A 15,263-nucleotide genomic window follows, 5' to 3' on the forward strand; every position below is an offset into this window, starting at 1 on the left:
CTGGCTGCACAAAATCCCAGCACAAGCATCCTAAATTGAAGTTTCTAGAAAATGAGAATGAGGGCATTTTTTTTCACACACACCAGACATGCCTATCACCCCCTTTTCATTAACTTCATTAGCAAACATGTTGGGACATCTACATTTAAGATCATGCTGGTTTAAGTTATTCACCAACAGAAATACACCAGCGATGCATTTCTTCCCTACCAAGCTGTCCTCATCATTCTGTAATTAACATTCCTGTCAAGCAAATTGTGTCTCAAGAATGTAATTATAAGTGAGAATTTTCCATTCCCTTTGTTTATATCTCAGATTCCGAGCTTATGAATACAGACAATTAAAAATTTATTCTGACAGGGTCTTCCTTGACTAAAGGGGGAATAAATATCCTGCACTGAATTCTGCTCCTCTGCTGCTAAACTGCTTCTAGTACTTGGACCAGCTCATTTAAATGTAGTCTGAACATCTCTAAATTGCAGACTGCCATGCTGAGAGACCTTTCAGCTCTCTGTTGAGTTATGAGTGCCTTCACTACCTAAGGTTGTACTACTGCTCACACAAATTGCATATTGTCTCTGCTAGAATTATTACAAATTACCATTTACCAGTTGGAGATTCCTCATTTACTGGGGTTTTTTTTCCTTCACAAAAATTAGCAGATTCAGGCATTACTTGTGGGGGACTGAGGGAGCTCTCAGAGTTTTCTGTGAGAAATACTAAAACAGAACAGGACATTGTGTGCCTGTGCAGAACAGGATCCAGTTTTATTACATCAAACCTGGCTCAGAACAATCGTAATAATGGAATTCAGTAAAATGGCACTGACAGCTGGTTTACAGGTCTCAGATTGCACTCTCCAAAGAAATACATAGATTGTATGTACAGTCAATGCCAGTTCTGTTCAATAAATCCTCCCATTTTTCCTACATTATTGTTTAATAAATCCAAATAAAAAAAACAAAGCCCCTCTGTCAAGCTGCTCAGAGTTGCTACTCCAGAGCTGAGCATCACAGAATTTTAAATATATGGACATGTTATGGTTATTTAATGATGAAAGTACCTGCTGGTGCATGTGCTGGTGTTAATGAAATACTATGGCAAACATTGCTCAAGACACATCCTTACTGACACAGCACAAGTAAGAGGGGAGGGGAACAGATCATATTTAGGAGATTCCTTTTACAAAACATTTATTAATTAAATTCATACTTGAAACTGTGCTTTAAATTAATGTTTCAGTTTTAGCCCACAGGAAAAGATAGAACCTAAAAACACACCAAGAGTATGTAAGCAATATTCTATCTCTGGACATATGGAGAGGAGGAACTACTGTTTTCTTCTGCAATATGTCTAAAAAATATAAGCTATCTGTCTAAACAATTTCAGAGACTCTGGCTGTTTCTCTAAGTAATTAAGGATTCAGCTGTGGTTTTGTGAAAGTTTTGCTGTCTGGGACAATATAGAAATGTCCAAGACAGGGACAAGACACTGAAATTGAAGTTATGAGTTAAATTGATGTGACTAACTGTGATGCCATGCTACTTGAATAAAGGCCTTAGATGAGGTCCTGCTGAAGGTTCTGTTATCTCTTGTTTTACTTCTGGAGTGACAACTTGCATGACTTGTAATTTGAGACTCTGGTCCTACATTTCCTCCATCCTGGATCCTCCAAGATCATTTATTCCCCTTAGCCTATTTCTGGTAAAGTTCTATGGGTGTGGGTTTGTTTTTGGTTTTGGTTTTGGGGTGTTTTGTTTTTTTGGGTTTTTTTTGGTTTTTTTGGATTTGGGTTTTTTTGGGGTTTGTTTGCTTGTGTTGTTTGTTTTGGGTTTTTGTTTTGTTTTTGTTTAGTCACTTCTGGCTCCTCACTGGGGAAAAAGCTCAGCTGACCCCATTTGCCCTCTGGCCAGTGCATTTTGTTGGCTGCAATGATTCTTTTGGCCTGAGTCAGTACTGGCAACCTCCTTCCCCTCAAGCCATGCAGCATCTGCTTCCACACTGAGGCTCATAGCAGCGGCAAGAGTAGCAGACAGCAATGGCCAAGCCCAGCCATTCCAAGTGAGCTGTAGTCCACATTGCTGTTGACTTTTAAGAGTTTATGCCCATCCCAAAATTGTATCGGCTTCTTCTGCCTTTCTCCCCTCCCTCAGCACATGGGTCCCTCTCTTCCTTTTGGTAGCATAAGTGATGGAGCAGGGATGGAGATAGGAAGGTGGTGGTGCAGCTGGGAGAGAAGAGAGCAAGGAGGCACTTGTGAGACCAAGTGGAGAGAAGGAAGAAGTGGTTTCATAATGTCTGCGTTAATAGCTGGGTAATAGGTGGTGTCACAATCTCTGTATTAGATGGATAATAGGGATAGATGAATAATAGGTGGTCTCATAATCTCTGTGTCAATAGATGGATTTTAACCCCTTCCTCTTCCAGTGTCCTGTACGCAGAATCCTTAGTCTTCCTTCTGCCATTTGAAATGAGTGCAAAAGAAGTCATCTCACTCTTCTATGTGAAAAAATTAAAAGAAAAAAAAAATTAAATGTACCGTTCAAACCTTATCAAAAAAATTACCTTCAGCTACATTTTCCGTGTTTAACATCGCCGGCTCTTGATGGCGAGCAGCATCTTGTAGCGACACGTGCGCTCGGAGGCCCGGGACCCCCCGCGCCCCCGCCCGCTCCCCCTCTGGATCCAGTCCGTGTATTCGTGCCCGCAGCGCTCGTGGGGAGGCTGCGCTGGGCTCCGCTCCGCGTTTTCCGCCGCTCGCCCCGCAGCCGCGCGGGGCCGGAGCCGCCGCAGCTCCGCCGGCACCGCGGGCAGCGCGGGCAGCGCGGGGAGCGCGGCGGGCAGCGCGGCGGGCAGCGCGGGCAGCGCGGGCAGCGCGGCGGGCAGCGCGGGGAGCGCGGCGGGCAGCGCGGCGGGCAGCGCGGCGGGCAGCGCGGGGAGCGCGGCGGGCAGCGCGGCGGGCAGCGCGGCGGGCACCGCGGGCAGCGCGGGGAGCCGGCGGAGGGGCCGGGAGCTCCTCCTGCGGGGCGGGGGCTCGGCACTCGTGCCGGGAGCTGGCGCCGGGAGGAGCGCGGTCCCGCGGCAGCGTGTGCCGGGAGCCGCCTGCGGACCAGGTGAGCGCGCCCCTGGCGCCGGAACAAAGCTGCGAGGCGTGGCCGAGGTGCCCCTCTGGGCTTTGGGGATTCCCCACCTTGTCCTACACGCTTCGTGTCTGCCTGGGGTTCCGCTCAATCGGGGGCTGGGGGAGGAGAGAGGGGCAGCTCGAAGGGACGAAGAACTGCGATCTGATTTAGATCGTCTTCTGGCGCTGGTGCTGCGATCCACCTGTAAGTTTTTTCTTGGTTTTTATACGATCTGGTTGTCAAAGAAGCAAGTTAATAAGCAGTCCTGTGCTAGACATGTCTGCTGTCTGAGCCAGCCGATGCGACACGAAGTGTTTCATCATTGTACAACATTGAAGAAAATTAGGCAAATAACAGTATTTTATCAGTATAACATCTTGAACTTAATGTCTTCTTTTAATGCATTTGTCTGCTAGAGCAAGCATAACAAGATCCTAGAATTACAATATTTGTTATATTTTTTTTCCAGCTTGATCAAAGATTTACTTATCCCTCTAAAGAAATCAATTATATTTGGGATATGAAACACCCAGAGCTCTGCTTCAGTTATTTGGATGGGAGCACATGCTATAGCTGTTAACAAAGCCATTATACTGCAAATAGCATTGTGTCCTCAGATACTACTACTCCAGCACATTATTCCGTGCCTGGATGCAATGTAAGAATAATGATAAAGCATATTGATAGAGCACAGTTTCATTTAGCCCAGCTAGAAGTGTTCAGTTTACACCATCTGATGAGATGCAAAGATAACCACCGAGTTAGTCCTTGCATGTTGTCTCCTTGGGTTCATCCGTCATCACTCCACACACCCAACTCTTGTCTTTTTGTCAAAATGCCTGTTATCATTACCTGCTGAATAAGACTCTGGATGAGCAGATCATAGAAATTGAAAAAGCTATGTACGTGGAACATGTCTGCCGTGTAATATTCTGGATGTGATTTGAAAAGCAGTAAAGGTCCAGTTTAACTATACATGTTCCTTACTGTTTCTTATGGAGTGAAATTTGTTGGCTGGCATCAAACTGCACCTATTTCTATCATCTCCAGTGTATTTATTGAATAAGGAAGCATTTTTGATTTCCGGATCATAGTATAATGCTTTTACATTTCATTCTTTATGAAATCATAATTTCCACTGCCTAAAGGTGCAGAGGGTCTTATGCTGAGCTTTCACACACTTAACTGAAGTTCATTAAGGTTTCTTCTAAACCAAAGATTGAGAGTTCTCTTTTTAATTGATGTCGTTGATCCAGCCAAATTTTGATACAGGACAGTCCTATAGTGGTGGAGGTGTGCAGTGGTTTTCTCAACCCCAAGAAACTGAGATCCTCAGTTACCTTTGCCAGGCTGCAGCCTCAAAATGACCTGCAGGAGGTTATTTGCCCCAGAGTGAGCAGCTCAGCACTGGCACTCACTGGTGTGGGAAGCTGAGAAGGTCAGCAGTGTTAATGGTTTCTGAAAAGATTGGGCAGGTTCATAGGAGGCAGTTCTGGTAGCTAAATGCAAAAGGTGAGATGTAACCTTCATCTGAGAAAGGTTTAAAGCTGAAAAGGTGCTCTGGGAGAGGATCGTTTTACATGCCCCATGCTGTTAATAGTACTTGTGAATCAGCTAATGTCAGTCACTTTTCATTTCTGAGGAAGAACAATGAACTAGGTAAGTCATTGATCTGACTAATGTGGCTGTTACTTTTTTATGATAATTTGTGCATCAAATAGTAATGCTTTGCAGAAGTGAAATTACTACACATAAGCATGTTCTAGCAGGAGAAATACAAAAGTGAATTTTATACTTGGAACAAAGAAAAGAAGCACACAATAGAGATTGTTCAAATATAAATTGTTCAGCTTCAAATTGTGAAGCATACAATACTGGATAAAACCCCAACCATAAAAGAAATTGCTTCTAAGAAACTAAATTGATTTTTTTTTTTCCCTGCACTGTCCTATGTTATTTTTTTCCTACAGTATCTTCTGAATTGTTAAAATGGCCTTCAGTACTACAGCTAGGTTGATGCTATCTATACAAAAACGTGGATGTTTTGATTTGAGAAAAATTAAATAGCAAATAAAGCAGTAAAGCAGACAGAAGGACAATGTTGGAAGAAAAAATTACCTAGTAACTATTCTTACTTTTGCTGTCATTCTGCTTTTCATTTGCTTGCTACATTCAGGCTTTAGGTAACTGAATTAAGACTGCCACTACTTCAAAGCATCTTTACTTATTCATAATGTGGCGGTGTGTTTATCTTCTGAAAAATGTCAGTTCAAGAAAAAACTTCTATTTATATATTACATTGGATTGAAATTCAACATCATACATGAAATAGCAATGGATTTCTTCAAAATTAAATAAGACAAAATATGTGAAACTGTTGAAGAAGTTTTATCTCTGTGATACTAAGATCCCTAAAAGTGGTTTCTTAACAGATTATAGATAGTTTACCTTTCTAATTATTAAAAAAAAAAAACTCAACAATTTATAGGGTTAATATGAGTCATGAATGATATACAAATAAAAATAACATCCTACTGAAAAAATATTTTCTAGTTTTAGTTGCATACTAGATCTTCAAATTTTCTTATTCTAGCATTTTTACTGTCTCCAAGTGAGGCTAAGATAAACAAGGCAGGAGTGAGGCCAGAGAGGGAATTTCAGCCTACCCACTCTGATGACACTGCAGTTTTACTAAGATATTTGAGGTGGGTGATATAGAGTGAAAAGTATATTATGAGGTCATTTGCAGGCAGTCATAGGAGAATACCCATTAAAATTCAAAGTAATGGAAGACTGAAATTACCTAATTTAAATAGAGTTGTAACAAAAGCACAGTATAACTAAATGCACTGGACTTTGGCCAAGACACATAACATTTGACTACAGGCTTCAAAAGACTTCTTTGATTATTTATTTACTTTCTGGCCTGAAAAGAATTTTCTGTGTTATATTGCAGCCAGCTTCCCTAAGATGTACAAGCACATTTAGACAAATTATATGAATAAAACTGCATATTTCTTTTGCATAGTAATGCAAAATGTATGTGGTTTATATCCTTCTCTAAGGGTTATGAAGGATGCTGTCAAGGTTATTTATCATGAGCATAAATTAGAATGGGTTTATAAATCCTGCTGAAATACAGTGTAGCAGCTAATTCTGAGGATGTTCTGTCTGTAATAACAACACTTTTTTCCATAGTGCTATCTATAATGACCAAGTTATTTAGTTATTTTGTCAGTCATTTAAATTTGTTGTTTGTATTTTTTGAAGAAATTTTGTCCGTATAATTTTTTTCTCCCAGCCCATCATCCACTTCCTCTCACTCTACCTAGAGCCTGCCTACAGAAAAAAATGCAGATGAAACATTTTAATTCTTTGTTGTGGATGAAACGCCTGGTGGTGGCTCTTCTGCTGCCCTCAACTCACAATCTCACTGCTCTTGTTTCATATCAAAAGGATAGAGGATGGGATAGAAAAAGAAAATTGTTCTAGAAGCAAACTGTCATACTTCTTACACAGTTTTGCCTTGAGAACTGCTGATTTCTGCTTCTTGGTGGGTTACAGCCATGTGTGCTGAGCACTTTGCTTCTTGATCAAAAGATTTCCATCAGCTCTCAGGAGGGTTTTTAGCCAAGGTATGTGGTACAGCCTGAGTGAACAATATTCTGTTCTGTTCTGTCAGCTCAGGTCATCATCTGGGTGAATGGCCTTTCTTCTTAACTCTCCCTACATTTGGAATTCCTCCTTTAAACAAGAGCCTGAGCTTTTTGCCTCTGGTGCCCAAGGAGAATGATTAGTGCTCTAGAAAAGAATAGAATGCTACACGAATTTATTAAATTACTGTATTAGCTCTCACCATTAATTGTAAAGGGCAATGTACAGAGAGGTAACTCCTTACACAAAACCAGTGAGAATTTTGGTCCCGTTGGCATGGAGTTGATTGTTTTCTTCCACTGAGATTCTGGCCCCAGGTGAACAATTCACAGCTGCCACTCTTGAGTGGGAATATTTGAAAGCTTCTGCCAAATTCAAGACTTTCATCACATATCTGCATGCTGGTTATAGTCCATTGGCAACAAAGGATCTCTAGAAATTTAGTATTTCTTCTCTTTTGCTCTGATTTTTGCATTGCTTTATTACCCTTGGGAGAACTTTCTTTTCTATCTATGTAAATGTACCATATAGCCTTGTGTCTCCAGTAGTCACCTTTCCAAAGTCATGAGCAGTTTGAGGAAGTTTGAGCTGAGTTTAAAAGAAAACTACATAATTTTATTTTCATATTTAAAATCAATGCCTATACCTTTTTTGCTTAGGTCTCAAAACACCTTGAGAAAAGGCTCAACTACAGAGTCAGGAGAATTTCTGTGTTTTACTAAGAGGGAGAGACAGAGTTTGGCATGAATATCTGAAATGGCTAAATCAAGGTCATACAACAAGTATGGAAAGGTCATACAGCAAAATATGGAAAAATTACTTATTTCCTTGGAAAAAGGATGTTCAGTTTTACTCCTGACCTTGCCTTTGTGGCATTTATTATGCAATTATGAAGAACCTTGCAGCATCAGTTAATTCCCTTTTTTTAAAAAAGCAGTGTGTATTTCTTAGTGATAACTATTGCTGGCTAACACATGGTATTTTAAAATGGAAGATTTCAGGAATTCATACATCCAGTATAAAGTCTTGAAACATTCAATAATTATATCATCAGTACAAAAGAGCAGGGAAAAAAGATCCAGTTTGTACTCAAACCCTTTGCATTTGTGGCAATGTGAAAACAGGCTGCTGTCAAATAACATCTCCATTTTATAGCATTCTTCACAGTGCCTTTTTTGACAGAGGAGCTGCAGTCCAGCACTAGTCTTTATTATTCCTGCAATAATGGGACTCTGATAGGAGTGTATTTCATGTCAGTGATTTACTGTCTCTATTACAGTGTGATCTGAAAGCCATAACTCCTCTGCCAGGGACTGGGTATTGGAAGTATTCCAGGGCTGCAGACAGCTTCCAGGCCAACTCAGATTCTCTAATCCTGTGTATTTTTCACGCAGTTCAATGATTCTTAGCTTGTGCAGAAAGTGTCAGAAATGTTTCATAAAGGAATGGCCTTTGTTTGGGCAATTCTAATAAAGCCACTGGTGCAACTAAAACATGCACTGAGCTGTTACAGTCTTCAGAAATAATTTTCCTCTTGCTTGCACCGTAGGTGGAAAGGCCATTTCTTGAGTGTCAGACAGCATATGAAGGCACCATGCGTATGCTCCGCAACACTGTTGGTTGGCACTGCTGGGTTAATGTCAAATCCCTCGATTTCTGGCACAGCACTTCACAGACCGTAAATAGCATCTTCTCTGTGTGTCAGCACATGGTCGGTGAGGTTGCCAGTCTAGATAAAAACCATCTAAACAAAATCATTCCATGCAAGCTATAACATGAAAGGAAATCAGAAGAGTTACAAGTGACATAAATTTACAAAGAAAAAGTTAAAATAGCTACAGAGGGATCATGTCACAGGATAGGGCCATAGTGTGAGCAGCACCTTAAGGCTCTGGAAAGCAATAAGTTGTAGGCATATCTGGAGGCATCTGACTTTGGGGTCTGACCATAGTTGCAGGGTGAAGGAGACAGATTACACGTGCCAGAAGAGGGAATGACAGGATGGCTTTCCCAACACACTGGGAGCTGGAGGCCACCTTTACTGCAGCTTTACTGTATTAACTTGATGGTAAGAGGACAGGTGCAGAGGCACCTGGATATCACCTGGCCCTTGCAAACCTGTGGACTAAAAAAAGTCCTTCTGCTCCTCAGGTTTTTAATTTTTGCATAAGGAGCACTTGGTAGCTATTTGCACTTGGGTCTGGTGAAGCTCAGATGCCCATTTTCAGGGGCTGCTCACTCTTTTGTGCCCCCAGCATCCTTTGAGTATGTTCTCCATAAATGAGCATCCTGTTCCTCTAGTAAGAATGTCCAGAAAGCAGCATGCACTAGCTCTGTTTTGAGTAATGGATGAAATAGAGTCCCTATTGTTTTATGGTTAGTTTGTACCACATACTGAAATTTACTTCAGAGACTGAAATTAAAAGCTAGGGACATTTGAGGGCCATGAAGAGCCTTTACAGTAGCTCAGTTCAGTTCCCATATATCTTGAGATTTTACATTAAGTACAGCTCATTAAAGGTAGTTCTGAGAGTTTAGCTTCTTTGCTTTGTACAGGCAGTATATGGCATCTCTAAAATCACATGTTAACTGAACAGTCAAGTGGTATTAGCATGTTTTGGGGTGTTTCTTTAATGTAAAAATTGCTGCTTTTAGGACAGAGGAGATATAAACAGCCAGATAGCAAATGGATGATCCCTCTTCACATTGGAGAATATTCACCAGAAAACCCAGACAGTGTGTCAGAATGTCATTTTCCCTTTCCCTGGTGTTATCTCTCCTTTGGATGCGTAGAGACTGCTCCTGACATCAATGTTTTAGCCCTGTGGCTTTGGTCTAGCACGTATATGCTACCCCAGATAGGTTCTCCTGATGTCTAGGATCCAAACTAATTAATATATTCTCTTGAACTTTCTGCACCATGCCGGTTCTGAAGTTTTAACATGTGCTACAGTTCGATGTTGCACTGAACGGCTCATCTGGGCTTCAAGTAAGTGATACTACTTTAGTAATCTCTGTGGACTGTGAATTCTTGAAATCAATAGTTTCCTTTCAGCAGTGTTTAAACTGCTTTCTATTATGTGGAGCCTGATGCCATAACAGAGAGATGCTTGAGATGCTAATTGAGCTGCTCTTTGAGCAGCAGGTGACATAACAAGGTATCTTTCTGCGTACAGGGGACAAGGGGGCATGTAGATTTTCTAGGAGAAAATCTATTGCTAAGGTTGACCCAAAAGCAATTAGTGGTTCATTAAATTGAATTGGTGAATTCACCTGTTCTGTCTATTAAAATATTATACAGTTTAAGTTCAATTTAGTACAAGTAGTGGAAGGGCTGTGGAGATTGATAATGGATTACCTTCTGTCTACCCATGAGTGGATGCTTGTTCTTAAGTGAAATAGCAAAGCAGCCTGGTAGTTCAGCCAGAAATACCTCCATATGGCAAAGCTGAACTTTTCCCACTGCTGATGTGTGTCCTTGCTTTCCAGAATCATTAAGCTCTTGTATTTCTGAGCGTAAATGGGCACATATAAATGAGTAATTTTCAAAATTTAAATGATGTCTTGTGTAAATTGTGTAAGAAATAGTCTTTTTAGCAAATTGAATTGAAAAGGGCTTTGGTTGTGCTTCTGAGACTTTGTTTAAAAGGTATCTTCTGTCAAGACCAAAATCATACCAGTATACAGAGCTTTATTTCTTCCTACCCCCCTCATGTGCTACTTTGGGCAGAGCTTTCCCACACCCAACAAAGAACGAAGAGCTAGATGGCTGTTACATTTACTGACAACATTGCTGAACTAGAATAGGTACCCTTGGTTATGCCTTTTTTCTACTTTGGAAAAGTCCAAGGGAATTCATAAGAGGATATTTATTTCATACATTGTAGTACATACTCACAAACTGTACATCAAGTTCTTTTATATTTCCTTCCTAATGGAACATAATTTACTATAAATAGATGTCTTGATCCCTATATGAAAGGAACACTGTTCAAGGTTCAGAATTTATTGTAACTTTCTGTATTGATATGCATTTGAGAGCCCATCAAGGAAAAAAACCGCACAGATCAGCTACATAGCAAGAAGGTATTGAGCAAAGATACTCAGCACATGCATTTAATAAAAACTTCCCTTGTGGCTGGTTCTCTTTCCTCTGTCACTTTCCAAGGTCTATGTGTAACAGACTCCAAGGCCATCTTTCCACATGTGGCAAGGCAATACTGGTTTGGCAGAGCACTGTGCTGGATTGCACAGCTTTGTGTATCTGTGAAACATTCTAGCATCCTCACACAGGGAACTTTATATAAATAGAAAGCTGCTCTTCATCTATGCAAAACCTGCTCAGAGCTGTGGGACAAAATACATAATCTTTGTTTTCTGCTACATCATGCTGTAGGTTTTTTCTTGTCTTTCTAAGCATTGCTACAAGAATATATAACAAATAGATGGCAGAACTAAGCAGAGCCAGACCTCTCCAGCAGTGCAGTAACTTCTTGTGCTATTGGAAGCTCTATGGCCCTTTGAGCTACTCTAGAAATCTTTTAATGGGTAAGTATGGGAAGCAGAAAAGGGAGAGAAAGTAAATAAAAAGTGTATTTGGCGATGAATCTCCTTCTGCAAGTAGCTCATCAGATGCATGCTGACTAGGTCAACTTGGGTAATTATCTGAATCAAAGTGTTTATTGGTTTCTCTTGTAATAGTGCCTAGGGAGGAGCTGCAATGCTGCACCTACAGGTGATGCAGTAAGGGGAAAAAGGCTTAAAAAGCAGATAACCTAATTACACTGACTGTTATTTCTGTGTGCTACTTGTACATTTGTCACTTACGCACTGGTCTGGCCACGATTTTTTCATCAATATATTTTATTTTCGCTTGTTTTCTTCTAGTTTCATAAAAGAATCAATTTCAGCATGTTGGGTACTCATTGATGGTGCCTTGTGTCACAGATGAGATAAGTTTAGTTGGTTAGAACTGGGTGCACAAAATGCCAAGGTTGTGGGTTGATCCCCATATGGTCCATTTACTTAAGAATGGGATTCAGTGATTCTTGTAGGTTTCTCCTAACTCAGAATATTCTGTGATTCTGTGAAGTATGCTTGAAAATAGATGTTGTTTGCATCTTTTCACCTAGTGAATAAAGTGCTTCTTAAGTAGTGGTACATAATTTCCAAGAGAGAAATCATATTATGTTCATCACTATGTGCCATAACCATGAGAAATAAGTCCTGAAATCAAAATGAGTAAAGGATTAAATTCCTGTATCTTTTTACTTTTAAAGAAACAGCAAAACACAAATAACAAGCAATTAATGTTAAAGATATCTTCAGTGAATGATAACCCACAAGACATGGCATGACATCTGTGAGATTCTTGGCATACCCATGTGCACATTTTATAATTTTTTTAAATGTTTGTCAGGTGGGTGGGCAGTTGAACAGTTATTGTGTGAATGCTTAGTGTTAAGGATTTGTACACCACAATGTATCTATGCTGGAATGAGTTCACCTGGCTGGTCTTGAGCAATTGTGGCCTTCATCTCACATCAGAAGGTTGTGTGGTCAAGGCAGAAAATGGTTAAAACAAGTTGAAGTTAAAAAAGGGTCTATAAGTGACTTTTTTGCAGCTTTTCATTACAGAAATACCTGAGGGAAAGTTGCCAGCAGGAAATTGCTGCATCCGATCTGAAAGCAATAATATAAATGTTTCTGCTGGGTAATGGTAATACTGTATGCTGTAATATTTATATGACTTTGCACCAGCTTATGCACTGAAAATTGGAATAATGCAAAGTAGTTGCATTATACATTTCCTTTTTTAAATAATTTCATTGTAATCATCTTTTGATTTTTTTCCCCTCTTTGTTACAGGGAGAAAATTGAATTTTAGTCATGAGAACAAAGACATGTTTCATTTTCAATCATTGCTCTCCCCAGGAATGGGTTTATTAGGCTCAAATGCACAGGGAATCAAAGTGTAATGGCCTAAGATCAGAGGGTATTGGTGTGCTGAGCCCCAAGGGACATGCAGGAGCAAGAACATGTTCACAGTCATGGAAGCTGATCTATACTGTTCTACCACTAATGAGATGTAAGCTGGCAGGAAATTTGCACAAGATGATTTTCACAGCCATCACTTGTAGAATGTTTTAAACAAAAAATTGTGGGTCTTTAGCAAGGTGCCTTGTTATGTTGGGGGTTTTTCTTGGTTTTTTTAATTCTTTCGGTATCTAGTATCCATCACTTATTTATGGAGTTAGAGAAGTGTGGTACTGAAGTTGTTAAATTAAAAGAATCATATTCATAGATCTTTGTTCTTGTCAGTCAGTATTGTGTGTGGGAGGCTATTAGTTTCTGCATGAAGTTCCACAGAATAGATAAAATATGAGTGGAATCACTAATCTGTTAGCAACAGTGGTTACGGTGTTTGAAGAGTCCTGTAATTGTTTCTTAGATTATAAGGATTATTCAAAAATGCAGCTCTTCACTGATTATGCCATGAATATTTTATTGAAGTAAGTGAGAGTGAATATTGTGGTCAGAAAAGAACTGTGCCTGAGTGATGTGGTCTGCAGGTAGCATACAAATGCATGAACTGGCTTTTGTACATCTTTTTTACTAACTATGGAAAATGTATGTGCATGGGGTGAGGTTTTTTACTTGCAATCAAATTTTTGAAAGAGAAGTTGCTAATGGTTTGGTCAAACTACTTTTTTGAAGGAGAGCTGGATGTGACTAATATAATTATTGTAATCATTTAAGCTAGTTCTTATCTGAGTCCTGAGGATGTGTCCAGTTTGTCAGAGATGACAGTCACTGCTCACTGCCAGCTCATGAAATGTGTGGCATTAATACAGGCTGGATAAGCACTAGCAAAGAAAAGACATTCTCAAGTGAGAAAGAGAAGGGAAAGTGCAGGGACTAGAAAATCCATTCCTGTATGGTGGATTGTATAATGATTTAATGCAAGTAATTTTCAGATTATCCATCTTTGTTATGTGCCCTTGTGCTAGGTATGAGGGGGACTTAAACATTGCATGTTTATCATTCCCACACAATTGCAAAGACAGAAAAGGTAGCTTTGTTCCATGTGAATACCAAGAAGTTGTTTTAGTCATGCTCTAGATTTGACCCTATTCCACCAGGTTTTTCACACTAAATACTTAAACATATTTTGGAGTTTAAACCCCAAAACTAAAACGGTTTGTAGCCTTGGAACTTCATGTATGTATCCCTGATGCCAAACCCTCAGTATGCATAGGAATATAGCACTGACATAGCTATCATGCTAGTTTTTAAGGATACTAAACAGCTCAGACCTCATATAATTGTTCCTGGTTTGGTTAGAACTGAATACAGACATTTCCAAAAGATTGGTAATGCATTTTCTAAAAATTTCAGTTGATTTTTTTTTCTATTTTGTAGCAAAATACAAACCCAGATGTAGTTTGGTTCCCAGTTTAACCCCAAATTCTTAAAATAAAGCCCTTTCCCACTTCCTCTTCACACCTCTCAGAATCTTTTCTTTCCTACATCTGTCTTCCTTCCTTTATTTTTAATGACACAATCTTGCAATTTATAGGCATTTTTTCCCTACAAACAACAAATTTTCAAATGCTTATCATTGTTCCTATCTGAAAAACTTGCCTTTGAATAATGTGGTGCTGCTCCCTCATTTCTGTCCCCTCTGTCCCTCTGCCTCTTTGCTGAGCTCAGTATGACTTTTTCCACTGATTTCAAGGGCCAGAAATGAACCTAACGACCCAGGGAAAGGTGGCTGGAAGTGCTCCAGGTGCCTCTGGAGCAATAGTCCCTCATACAGCACAAACATGATGCTTCCATGTGTCCTTTTCGTTCACTCTGCACTACCGCAGAAGAAAGGAAGCCAAATTCCCCCATGTCACATAAATATTATACCAGACACTGCAGTGAGGCTTTGAAATGTTAATACCCCCCTAATGCAGACAGCTGACAGAGTGGGACAGTTTAGATTTGGTTGTGACTCAGGCTGTTCCAACAGGTCCTGGCTGAATTCAAACAGCTGGGAGCAGATGCCAGTTTCCTGGGTAGTAAAGGCATTTTATATGATTTTGGGGTTATCTTAGCTGGTGTTTAAGAAGGGAAAAAACTACCTGGGGGGCAACTTTGAGAGACAACAGCTGCTTTTGAGAGTGGTGGCAGAGGCCTCTGTTCAGCTCATGGATACCTTATCTGTCAGCCCACAGCAGTAAAGTGACTGCAGCAGGGTCTCGGCTCCCTCAGCCTTCAGCAGGGCTGGATGAGGTCCTGCCCCCTCTCAACACTGCAGGGGAGTAAAGGAAGGAGACTGGAGATGGATGCTTCTCCACATCAGGCCACAGGGACACATGTGGCACGTGTGACACTTCTGCTGGTGAAGAAAGCGTGGCTCCCTGGCGAAGGAATGCTTGGCTCCTAGGAGAAGGGACCCAGGAGGTCCCTTCACCTTTGGTCTCCTCGTGAAGGGATACT

General features: G+C 40.5%; 1 protein-coding gene and 1 long non-coding RNA gene across 3 annotated transcripts in view; one reads left to right on the forward strand and one right to left on the reverse strand.

Moving 5' to 3' along the window:
- Positions 1-15,263, forward strand: part of CNTNAP2 (contactin associated protein 2) — a 1,054,227-nt gene that overhangs the window by 1,012,445 nt on the left and 26,519 nt on the right. The window lies entirely within an intron of this gene.
- Positions 2,268-2,729, reverse strand: LOC144247069 (uncharacterized). Its single transcript, XR_013340766.1, has 2 exons — positions 2,566-2,729; positions 2,268-2,458 (listed from the first exon to the last, which is right to left on the reverse strand). It is a non-coding gene; the product is annotated as an uncharacterized LOC144247069 (long non-coding RNA).

Source organism: Lonchura striata, chromosome 1, assembly GCF_046129695.1.
Source record: "Lonchura striata isolate bLonStr1 chromosome 1, bLonStr1.mat, whole genome shotgun sequence".
Taxonomy (NCBI): domain Eukaryota; kingdom Metazoa; phylum Chordata; class Aves; order Passeriformes; family Estrildidae; genus Lonchura; species Lonchura striata.